The following is a 12,591-nucleotide window of genomic DNA, read 5'->3' as shown; positions in this document are numbered from 1 at the left end:
TGCTATGTCAAAAAGAAAATGTTTAAATATTGATATATATTGTCCAACACCCTCCAGAGGAGAGTGTACCAATCTCTCTACCGTAAACAAGATGCTGGTGCCTCTTGTTTTACACCTTCACCAGTAAAGAATACTGTTTATACATCGATAATTTTGAGTTTTCAACTGTTAGTTTATTTTTTATTTAAAATTGGTAGGGGCTGGGCACCAGTGGCTCACGCCTGTAGCCCCAGCACTTTGGGAGGTTGAGGTGGGCAGATCACTTGAGGCCAGGTGTTTGAGATGAGCCTGTTCAACATGGTGAAACGCCGTGTCTACTAAAAATACAAAAATTAGCAGGGTGTGGTAGTGCATGCCTGTAATCTAACACTCAGGAGGCACCAGAAATCTCTTGAGACAGGGAGGCAAAGGTTTCAGTGAGTTGAGATTGCACCATTGCACTACAGGCTGGTTGACAGAGGGAAACTCCTTCTCAAAAACTAAATAAATAAATAAAAATAAAAGTCACATTATCTCTTTTCAGTTTCAGGAATAAATGTATGTGTGTGTGCACCTTTAATAATGGAGGGGCTATGTAGATAGTGTTGGTGGTTTGATATCAGCCATTATCTCTAAGTTGTAACATGGTTTATCATGGTAAAAAAAAAAATAGTGGTGAATTAAAAGAAATTGACTATACTGATAACATTTTTTGGAACTTAAGCAATTTTTTTTCAGAGACAAGGATAGTTTTAGCACAAGATAAGGAGACTTAAGAAGATGCTCAACAGTGGAAAAGAAGAACTGGATCTTCAAGCTGCAACAAAATGTGCATAATTTATTTACCTCCACTATTATTTAGACCTATTGCTTGTAAAGCAATTAGTGCTTGATGGACAGGTGCTATAATGAACTTAATTAGTGCTTTACATGTTTCTGTTTTTGGTAATTTATTTGTTGTTGGAGTATTTCTTATTCTAAATATTTCTCTCTCCAGTTAATTATATTTCTTAAAATTTTAGAGTATTTAATATTATCATTCTTAATAATGTGATTTCCAGTGATCAATTGGAATGATGATTGCTACGAATTCATTAATAAATTCATTTTATTTTAATTGTGACATTTTAAATATTAAATCCAAACCTGCTGTTACTGAGTCTGTATTAAAGAATCCAACATTTTGGGTAAATTACAGCTAAATCCCCTGCTAGCCAACTGTTGGAAAGAGACAACTGTTTTTCTGGATAATGGACATTCAGGGCTGAAGCATACTGATTTTTAAACTTTGTAGAAAATCTTTTTTCTTGTTGCTGACTAATGTAGATAAATAATTAGGAAATTAGTAGTCATTGCTGCTATATTTCAGTCTGAATAATCTTCCTATTCTTATATTCATGCTTAATAATACTTATTTTCTTTAAATTTCTTTAAAATATTTTCAAGAATGTTTTTCACATTGGACCTAACTAGTGTCAAAATATGGAGCTCAATTTACTTCTTATTTATTTCTGTCCTTACATTATGATTTTGAGTATGTAATTTGTACTTATTGGTATTCAGTTTTGGGCAGAGAGACAGCTTGCCATAAAACAAAGGATCATATTCCTCTTTGACAGAGTAGACTTGTTTCTGGAAAGTGCCTTCCAGGCCAGGTACTAGTTTCCAGCCACTCTTCCCACCAGCCCTGACATATTTGTGAGACCATGGGACTGTTTTGCTTGTCAAAACAGAACAGAAGTAATGCTTATCACTTGGGAGTACAGGTGGTTTAGATATGTGTATGACTGCTTCCTCCCTCTCTCTGGACCTATAAGATGAAAGCAGATAATTTTGAGACCTAAGGGATGGCATAATCACATATATAATGAAATTTATATTCAGAATTACCATAGGAATGATCATCCAAGAAATAGCCTCCTTGGCCTATTATATGAAAAAAAAAAAATAAGTATTTGTAAACTTTTAAGATGTGTGATGGTGGCTATCATTATCCCGATTAAATAAGTCTATTTGAAATCTACTACCAAGAAAATTTAAGAATTAATTGATGGTGGAAAAATTATAGAGGTGTGTGATGGAATCTTAGTAACTATCTCATCAAATTTTATGTTAGTTAAAAGCATATGAGACTGTATAAGTGTTTGAAGAACTTGTCTACTGGGGATCAGATGTAGATATGCCCTAACAATTGCATGTAATTCATTTGCAAATGTAAACACTTAACCCCCACAGGCAAAACTGTAGCACATAAAACACAAGAAATACTGGAATTTCCAGATGATCATAAAATATTACTGTCATAAAATAATTATTATCATAAATATTACTATCATAAAATATTTCACTAAACTTAGAGGGATTTTGCCTGTTATAAAGGTTTTATATAAAAACAGAATATAAAATATATTAACTTAAGCCTGGGTCACAGATACTTAACACATAATTCTTTAAGCCAGGAGTAAAGTATATTCATCTGTAGTGATATGAAGACAGACACACATTCAATAATAATGTGTGCAACATAGAAAGCTAGATTTCAGTCGTAAATGTATTAATAAATAGACAGCTGTGTGACCCTGGACAATCCAGTTAACATCCAGCTAACTATGGCAGCAAATAATTGGAAGCTTTGAAATCCAACAGGCCTACTGCTTTAGTGACAAAATACCAACACCTAATTCATTTACAGGGATCGAGTACATTCTTTATTATTTTTGTAAGTTTCTTTCCTCTTGTTTTAGCATAAGGTTGACTGAGATGTGTCTAGGGTTTGCATGTAACTGGAATAAACTAATTTTGGTTCTAGAAAATTCTTTAGAGAAATTTAATTCCATCCTGCATTCTAAATGTAAGGTAAGGATTTTCATGATTATGAAAATGATAGGAAAGAGGATTAGGTTGAGAATCATAGAAATAACAATACCTGCTATTGATAAGAGTTTACTAGGAAATTTATAGGTACTTTACATGTGTTACTTTATTTTGTAGTTACTATCATTATCTTCCTTTTACAGATTAAGACACTGAAACTCAGTTGATATTAATTAAAAAGGCTACACCAGTATTAAGTGCCATAGCTAGGAATTGAATTTAGACCTGTTCAATTTCAAAGCCTCCCATTATCTGCTGCATGTAACTCCATTATTAGTTGCCTATTAACTGACTTGTCCACAGTCACACAGCTGTCTATTTCTTAATATATTTGAGACTAAAATCCACATATTATTATTGAATCCTATGTGGCTGTCTTGATACCACTACAGATGAATATGCTGTGTTCCTAACTGGACCATTCACATTTTCTGCTAATTGTTCTGTGTCGGGAATCAGTTTATATCTCTTTTTATAAAATGCTATTGTGAAACTTTGTTTGCAGTAAGCTTTATATTGCTACTTCCTTTCTGTTCTCCATGAGAAAACTCAGTATTTTGTTCACAAAGAAAGTAAAAAGCATCCAGTTGGGTCTTTTCTGATTTTGCTTACTAACTTATGGAGATAACAGTTTAATTAAACACTCAGAACAGTGGTTTCTATTTTTATTGCTGCTTTTAGTATTGTTACTATTATTGTTACCAACCATAACCTTCATCATCCTCTTCTATATATCCCATATCCATCAGTTTGTGTTCTCAGCTCTAGAAGCATCATTTCTTGTCTTTGTATTTCTTGCTCTAACAATTATTGCTCCTTATAATATTTTTAATCTTTCTGTATCTGCTAGCTTATTGCTTAGCATATATGAACATATGAAAATTTCTGTAATGATTTTTTTAAAGCAAGCATACAAAAATTCCACATCTTTTACAATGTAGGAGGAGAAAAGAACTCCACATCCTCTCTTGAGCTATCGTTTCCTTCTAATTCATGTTGTACAATTTTGCTGCTCTTTTCAGGTACATCTTTTAGAATAATTATGTTTTTATTCTTTTGACTCCTGTTTGCTTTTCCACTTACCACACACTATAAAAATTTTCAGCAAGTTATGTAGTCTTTCTGTAAATAGAGACTTTTACCTCATCTAACTTGTGATTAATTATTAATTGGGAATGTTTATGCAGCTAAAGCTGTGAAACTCCTTTTCCCCAGGACATTGGCAGCTTCTATGCTGCCAAATTCGTTGTTTAGTGTTTTTCTGTTACTTGAGATTTCTACTGAATTCATTTACTCAAAATTTGTTTATCACTGAACCCATGTATTGAGCCTCTATTGTGAGCCAATAGTGCATAGAGGCACTTTGGATTATCGTATTAGAAGGACAAAGAAAGCCACTAATCTTGTTACTTTCACACTTTGGAGTGGAAGACAAACAATAAAGAAATCATACAATACACAATGTAATGTAATATAATGATCAGTGTCAACACAATTATAGAGGTGACTGAGGGAAGAGGCAGAGTCAGAGCAGTTAAGGAAGCTTTCTCATTATAGAAAATATCTGAGGAATTGCATGAGTGAAAAGAAATGAGTCATTTTCATATATCAGGGAAGAGTGAGCCAGACACAGGGAACAGAGAATGCAAAAATTTTGTAGCAGAAACAGACTTCCAATGTGCCCATAAAACAGTGAAATAGTATGTAAAACAGTGGAATGGCCAGCGTGTAAAGCAGTGAAACAGCCAGTTTGGTCATGAGAGAAGTAAGATATCAGGTCCAAAACTGCACAGAACTCAGATCTTATAGAGCTTTGAAGCTGTGTAAAGGGGAATTTTATCGTAAATGTAACTGGGAAACCATGGGAGGGCTTTGGTCAAGATACAAATAAGAAAAGTGTTTCTTTTGCAAAGGATCACAGCAGGTGCTGTGAGAAGCAACAGTGAAATTCTAGGTCCAGCTAGTCAGAGGGTGAAGTCAGTAACTCTGCGGGGAAGATTCTGGTGGTGCAGTGGGATGGGTGAGAGTACGATGTACAGAATGCATTCGAACAGTCAAACCAAATAGACTTGAGAATGAATTGCATATCTCATGTTGGTGTGTGTGCACGTGTATGTATTGTGGAAGAAAGTTGTGAATCTATAATAAATAATTACAAATAGCATATTATTGCTGAAATCGCTATGGAAAATCACTAGATTAAAGCCATGACATTGATATATCATCCTGGATATATGATTTTATCTCTCATCCCTTTTATTGCTGCCCTAGTTTTCCCATTTCACTTGCTGGTAGTGATCACAAATTGTGAACCTGCTTTTGTGATGGCGGTACACATCACAGGATTCAGGAATTCTTCATTCATGTGCTGTAAAATTATGAATGGTAAGATGGCTTGGAAACATGGGGGCCTAATCCTAAAGAGTTGCAGATTTCCCAGCCAATCACCACGGACAGGCTAGTGGGACACTGACTAGGCAGTCTGTGTGATATGTGTTTCTCTTTAGGGAGAATAGTTGATATTACCATTGAGAATCCCATTACAATCATATGGAGTTTCGGGAGGACGGTTTATCCAACTTAGGAAAGAGACTTTTTAATAAGTGTCTTTTTGTCGGGGTCGGGTAGGATGGGTAACCCTCTAGCACTCTAGCATCCTTGCTATGAGCAAAAGCTCCTGTGGAAAACATGACAAAAAATATTTTCAATTATTATTTTAACTTATGATTGACATAATAATTACACACATAAAAAGAAGAAATTCTTGAACAAGTGAAACATGATAAAATTTGACTTTGAGGTGTTTTGCTTTCCAGCATTTTACTTTGTCTTTGAAACACGAAGATATATTGAAATAATAGTGTTTTAGGTTTGGAAAATTTGGAACAGTTAAGTTTGGAGTGAAATTATTTCATTTACAGTTTCTGTGATTTGAAATTTTATATATTTTGACACACTATTATAGATTAAAAGTGGAAAGATCTGTTAAACTTTTAGCACCTAGGGACAGAAAATATAACACTAACTCTATCTGTTCCTTTTGTTTGAATGTACTAAACCAAAGTGGAAATGTTGATATCCTAATATTTGTACGATTACAATTTTCTATTGAGATACAAGAGGCATTTGCTTATCTACTCTTCCCATTTAGCTTCATAGAATAAATAATTCTCATTCCAAGAAATGGCCTTTGTATTTCTTTTAATGTGAAAACAAAATTGCTTGCCTTCCCAACTAATTATATAATGCAGCTGTTAATGTGAGTGCCAGAAAATGTGGTTCATTATTATCATTTTATAGTCACATCCAATGTTGAAACTTCGTAATACTGTAGACCAGGTTCCAAGGATTATTATTATTGTGAGGCTTTTCAATTCAAGAAATTCTAACATTGAGGACAACATTCAGTCCTGAATGTTTGCTGAAAACAGATAATGAGTATAAAGTGATATGTTTTCTGTGAACAGTTTTTCTTTTAAGGGAGATGTGTACTATTATTTTATTTTTAATTGAGACATTATTATACATATTTTATATCATGGTAAGTAACATATTAATCACCTCAGATTTGATTACTTCTTTGTGTTGAGAGGATTTAAAATCCTGTCTTCTGGCAATTGGAAAATATACACTAAATTATTAACTATATTCATCCTACACAGCTATAGAACACTAGAATTTATTTCTCCTATCTAGAGGTAATTTTATTTATGTTTAACAACCTCTCCCTTTGGGGAAACATGGAGGAGCCCAGAGGATGTTACAGTAAGTGAAAAAAGTCAAGGCACAAGAAGGTAAATATCACGTTATCAGTCATATGTAGGAGCTAACGAAGTTGAGGTCATAGAAGTAGAGAGTAGAACTGTGACTATTAAAGGCTGAAAAGATAAGGAGGAGGGAAGATAATACTCATTTAAATATAAAATAATGTAAATAAGTAAATAATAGGTTTGAGTTATATGAAGTCCTGTGTTTGCTGTGTATATGAAACAAGCAGGAAACAAAAAGGCAAAAACCGGCAGGAATAAAATTAGTAGTCATTAAAATTATCTCTTTTCAGCTACACCGTGGCTTAGTTTTCCACCTTTGGGTGTAGACTCAATACTACATGGAAAAAGTCCTGAAAGTTACTGATTGCATTATTAGAATGCAAATACATTTTATATAACTGTACAATTCTTCCCTACTAACAACAGCTCCACTTACGCTTAATGGACAGTTAGCTCAGGAAATAACTTGGAGAAAAGGGTTTGTTAAATCACAATATTGCCCCTTATCCTAATTTATAATTGGCTAGTATCCTAGTTCCTAGGAATGTTTTATTTGAATGCAAGTATGGTCTCAAAATACAGGGCCACTATATTCTTCATAAATGATCTAAAAAGTAAATATGGCTTGCATTTAGTGAGTCAAAGGTCTAGTTATTTTCAATGTATATAGAAATGTAAACATAATAAATCCAAAGTGTGTTTTCTCCATTTAGTAAAATTCATAATTTATTTGATATTTATATGGATAATACTAAAATGGTATTTTCACCTACAGGACTTATTTGTAATGCATTTATTATTATGTGAGATTGCAAATATGTGCTCAGATTTTTCTACATAAAAGATGGATAAAAGAGATATGAAGTCACCAGAAGGCAGTTTTGTGTCATCGGTAAACTTCTGTATTGATGGTTTGGTAAATCTTCCACTGTAGTGATGGCAGCAAAGGCAGTTTCATGTCATCAGTAAACTCTGTATTGATCGTATGATATGTCTTCCACTGTAGTGATGGCAGCAAAAGCAGTTTTGAGTCATAGGTAAACTCTGTATTGATCGTATGATGTACACTTCTGCTGTAGTGATGGCAGCAAAGGCAGTTTCGTGTCATCAGTAAACTCTGTATTGATGGTTTAGTGTATCTTCCATTGTAGTGATTGGAGCAAAGGCAGTTTTGTGTCATTGGTAAACTATATATTTATCTTCTACTGTAGTGACGGCAGCAAAGGCAGTTTTGTGTCATCGGTAAACTCTGTATTGATGGTTTGGTAAATCTTCCACTGTAGGGATGGCATCAAGGCAGTTTTCTGTCATTGGTAAACTCTGTATTGATAACCTGGTATATCTTCCACTCTAGTTATGGCAGCAAAGGCAGTTTCGTGTCATCAGTAAACTCTGTATTGATCATATGGTATATCTTCCACTGTAGTGTTGGCAGTAGCCGCCCATCTGGAGAAGCCTCTCTGAAGATGCTGGCTGCAACGGGAGGTGTGACTGGGGCCGCATGCACCAAGGAGCCAGCAGGGAGTCAGGAACAGTGGGAGCCTGGCACACTACTGAGTCAGCAGGGTCAGAGCACTGTGCTCCTGGGCATAGCTGCAGCCAGCCAACTGTAGCTCTAGACCCAGGCATCGCTGCACTCTGGGGGCCTGGGAAGCCCCATGTCCACACAGACTGGGAAGTGCCTGCTCCCACTTCCTGGCCTCTCCCCATTCTGGCATCTGCTCTATGGTGTGGTAAAGCTGCTGGGTGTGTGCGAGATGAGGGCAGTGCTGACACACCATCCCCCTGCCACCTCAGCCTCCACCAGACTTTGGGTGCTGACAAGTGCAGGGGGGAGGCCGGGGTTGCTGAGACCTGCCAGCATGGGCCTGCAGGCACCCCATGGTGCAGACAGTTAAGGTGCCATAGATGACATAATTGATGAATGGCAGAATCAGACAGGTTCCTGGTCAGGAAGGTGTGAGTCCCTGGTGAAACCACTCTTTCAAGCCAAGAACAACATGAACCCTGGGGGCTGGGCTGCTAATTCTGGATGAAGTCAGTGGACAGGAGTTAGAATTTATGGTGCTTTTTCCAGGCCTGTCCGTGGCCTCCCTTGAACCAAACAACATTCACTTACTTCTGAGCCCATAAAAACCCTGGACTCAGCCAGGCTCGCACAAATACTGTGATTACCAGCTGTAGAAGGAGCTACCCACTTCAGGCCTCTTCAGCTTGTTGAGATGACCTGCCTTCAGAAAGGAGCTACCCACTCCAGCTCTTCTACCCTCTGAGAGCATGACACACATTGGGATCAACTGCCTGCAGAAAGAAGCTACCCACTACAGGTCCCCTGAGGGCCGTTCTGTTGCTCAATAAAGCTCTTCTCTGCCTTGCTTACCCTCCAGTTGTCCATGTGCCTCATTCTTCCTGGACTGGGACAAGAACTCGGGACCTGCCAAATGGTGGAACTGAAATAGCTTTAACATAAACAGGGCTGAAACACACCCCCACCCCGATTCATCATGTTGTGGGTGGCAGGAGGGAGAGAAAAGCTGTGGTCATTTTGGGAGCCCAGACCTAGGGGCTCCCCAAACAGGGCTGTGACACCCTCTTTGGAGTTTTGTGGTTTCTGGTGGCTCCAAGTTCTGGGCACCACCACATTCCCCTCAACCAGACACAGGTGCCTACAGTAGAAGCCGCTTGCAGTGCATCTGATCGGGTCACTTGCTTGCATGGAGCCATTGCCTGTGCCAGAGCCTGGAGCTGTGCAACCTGATGCAGCTGCTGGTGTGCATAGCTGTGCACAGCAGCTGGACCCCATGCTTGCTCATTCATGCACCTCTCACCACTCTGCTCCTGGCTTGCCCTTGGTAGATGTGGGATCTGGGCTGGCAGCATGAGCCAAGCACAGCCTGCCAGGCTGAGTGGGTGCAATGAGCCCAGAGGGCCTGAGCAAAACTTGGTCAAAGGCACCACCAGCCACAGAGATTCTGTGCTTGGAAAGTGACACCCAAAGAATTCTGTGACACTGTTGAGCTCTCAGTTGATACAATCAAGCAAATTCTTGGTAATGGTAATGGAGAATGATTAAGGAAGATACTATTGTATCTCTTTGTTCATTTATTCAATAATTATTTATTACTGCAATATGCCAGAGATTCTAGGTGTGCCAAATACACTAATGAATAAAAGAGATGTGCATATTGCTCTTCTGCAGGCTAACATCTAATATGCTTTTCTTTAAGTGAAGAATGGATATATAAATACATCATAAAATCCCTGCTGTGAAGTTCATCATGAAAATGAAGTTGGTATGATATCCAAATTGGCAGAGTCATCAGGTCTCTAAAGGTATTGCCATCAAATCATGAACATGGAGAACTAAGTGGAAGTCATCAGGCAAAACACTGGAAGAAGAGTGAGGCAGAGCAGAAAGCTTCTGAAAAGGCCCTAAGGAAGGAAAGAACTTGACATGTTTGAGGAACTGAAGGGAAGGGGAACAAGAATCTAGAGTTCCATTTTGAGCTTGTTAAATTTAAAAAGCTCATGTGGTAACCAGTAAAGATGTGAAGTAAGGTAGGTGGGAGGTTACAGTTATCATAAGAGTTCAGCCTAGAGACTGATTTCAACATACAAATATTAAAACTCATGGAAATTGATGAGAACATTTAAGGAGAGACTGAAGAAAAGAAAGAGAACAGATCCCTGGGAAATTCCAACTTTTTAGAGGTAGACATTGAGGAAGAGTCTACAAAAGAGACTGGGAAGGAACAACTGTGAAATAGGAAGATTATACGGAGTCCCTGGTGTAACAAAAGCCAAGAAAAATTTTAAGATGTAGTGCATTGTTGATTGTGTTTGTTCTGCAAAGAAGTTAAAAGAGATAATTACAGTTCTTCCCACCATCTTGGCTCCTATGGAAGCATGCTGGGAACAGGACTTCTAAAAGAAACTGTGTCTAGAAGGCTGTGGTCCAAGGCCATTTTTGCCAGCTATAAGCAGGGTCTCCAGAACCAAAGGGAACAGACAATTCTTCATAAAATTGAAGGTGTTTATGCCCGAGATGAAACAGAATTCTATTTGGGCAAGAGATACGCTCACGTATACAAAGCAAAGAGCAGCACAGTGACTTCCGGCAGCAAACCACACAAAACCAGAGTAATCTGGGGAAAGGTAACTCCAGCCCATGGAAACAGTGGAATGATTCATGCCAAATGCTGAAACAACCTTCTTGCTAAGGCTATTGGGCACAGAATCCAAGTAATGCTGTATCCCTCAAGGATTTAATCTAATGAAAAGTCAATAAATAAGAGTGGATTTGTACAAAGAGAGAGAGAGAGAGAGAGAGATAATTACAGAAAAATATTGCCATTACATTTGGCAATTTGGAATTGGTATTCAGAGCATAGTAGTTGGAGGAATGAAGAGAAAATAGGAAATTAGAAATTAGGTTTTGGGGAAAAAACAATGGGAATGTCTCGTTAGAAATCAAGAAGTTTTTGTACTGTTTTATGTTGTTTTATTGCAGGGTTGGAGTTTACCACCAGAGACTGTTTTTCGTTGATGGAATGTTCAGTAAAGCAGGAGAGATCAATGGTGCAGGTGAAAGAGGGACAAAGTCTTTGAGACAATGAGAAGAGAGGGACCCTGCATATGGATGGATTGGTGGAGGCTTACTCTGGGTAGAAAGAGGAGCTGTTTCTCAGTCTCACCAGAAATAAGGAAGATATCTGCAGAGATGCATGTGAATCTGTGGCTCTTAAATTATGAAAGGGATTTTTTTCCCCAAGAACCTTCCATTATAAATAGATCATCACAGTTCTTAAAACATAGCAAGTATTTGAAAAACTGAATTATAATTATTGTTCTAATTGTTATTTCAATAAGAATACATTCATGTTTCACAATTCAAAATATTCTAAGGTATGTACAGGAAAATGTCTCCTTCCCAGACTCTTCCACACTCATATCCCTTTCCTGGGAGACATATTTTTGATGTCTTCTGAATATTTTTAGCAATATTTTATTCACATACAAACAAGTACATTTTATTATTTTCTTTTTTCCCTTTAATTTTCTGTTATCTTCACTTTGTATATGACTATGTATTGTATGTTCATACTCAATAAGTTATTTTGAGATCATACTTAGCAAGTGAAACTGTCTTCCCTCTTCTCCTCTTTCTCCCTTCCTCCTCTTCCTCTCATTCCTCCTCCTCCTTCTCCTTCAGAGTTACATTACATGCCTTATTACTGTTTTTTAACTGTTAATTCAAGTGGAAATTTATATAAAGTACATTACTCCAAACTCAGCACGTGCTGGGTATGCAATAATTGTTCATTTCCTTCCTTTTCACCAGGTATTGGTGAGATTTTAAGGGAATCCAGACCAAAATAAGCAGAACAAAATAAATTCATCTGTGTTGTTTATTCATCTGTGACCTTAAAACTTGGGTTCTAATGACAGAGATCTACTGTTCCCAATACCATCTTGTTCCAGTTCTTTTATTATTCTCCTTATTTGACTCATAAGTCCTTGCTTTGATTGATGTTCATTATCCTTTTTCCCTACTTGTACTCAATCTCTGCTTGCCATTTTCCAATTTATCTTAAGCAGGGATCCTGGGTACCATGGGTCCCGGGAATTATTTCATGTAACATTAAAAATAAAATAGGCATTGAAAAGAGAAGTAAGAATTCTGGAGTATAAGAACTCAACTGTCTTAACTTGTGAAATTGCCACTCCTAAAAATACTAGTATGGCTCTTGGCCCAACATTAGTGAACACATGGTTATGATATACTTAATGGAAGACTAAATCAGAAACCTTGAATCAATATCTGCTTCCTCTGTAATAGAAGACTCGTCCTTTGTTTTAAAAGAGTCAATGGAGACTTTCAGCAGATTTGCAGCAATAACTTTGAATCATGGCTAGACTTAGGTCAAAAGCTTGTGTTGCTAATAGGAATCTAAAATCTTTGTGTATA

General features: G+C 37.2%; 1 protein-coding gene and 1 pseudogene across 6 annotated transcripts in view; both read left to right on the top strand.

Moving 5' to 3' along the window:
- SPOCK3 (SPARC (osteonectin), cwcv and kazal like domains proteoglycan 3) overlaps positions 1-12,591 on the top strand; it is a 539,501-nt gene that overhangs the window by 282,853 nt on the left and 244,057 nt on the right. The gene's annotated exons all lie outside the window — the stretch shown is intronic.
- Positions 8,821-10,932, top strand: LOC116565146 (annotated as a pseudogene).

The sequence above is a fragment of the Sapajus apella genome, unplaced genomic scaffold (genome assembly GCF_009761245.1).
Source record: "Sapajus apella isolate SASKATOON/1434 unplaced genomic scaffold, GSC_monkey_1.0 scaffold39, whole genome shotgun sequence".
NCBI lineage: Eukaryota > Metazoa > Chordata > Mammalia > Primates > Cebidae > Sapajus > Sapajus apella.
Note: the sequence above shows the minus strand (reverse complement) of the source record. Positions and strands in the feature narration are given on the sequence as shown.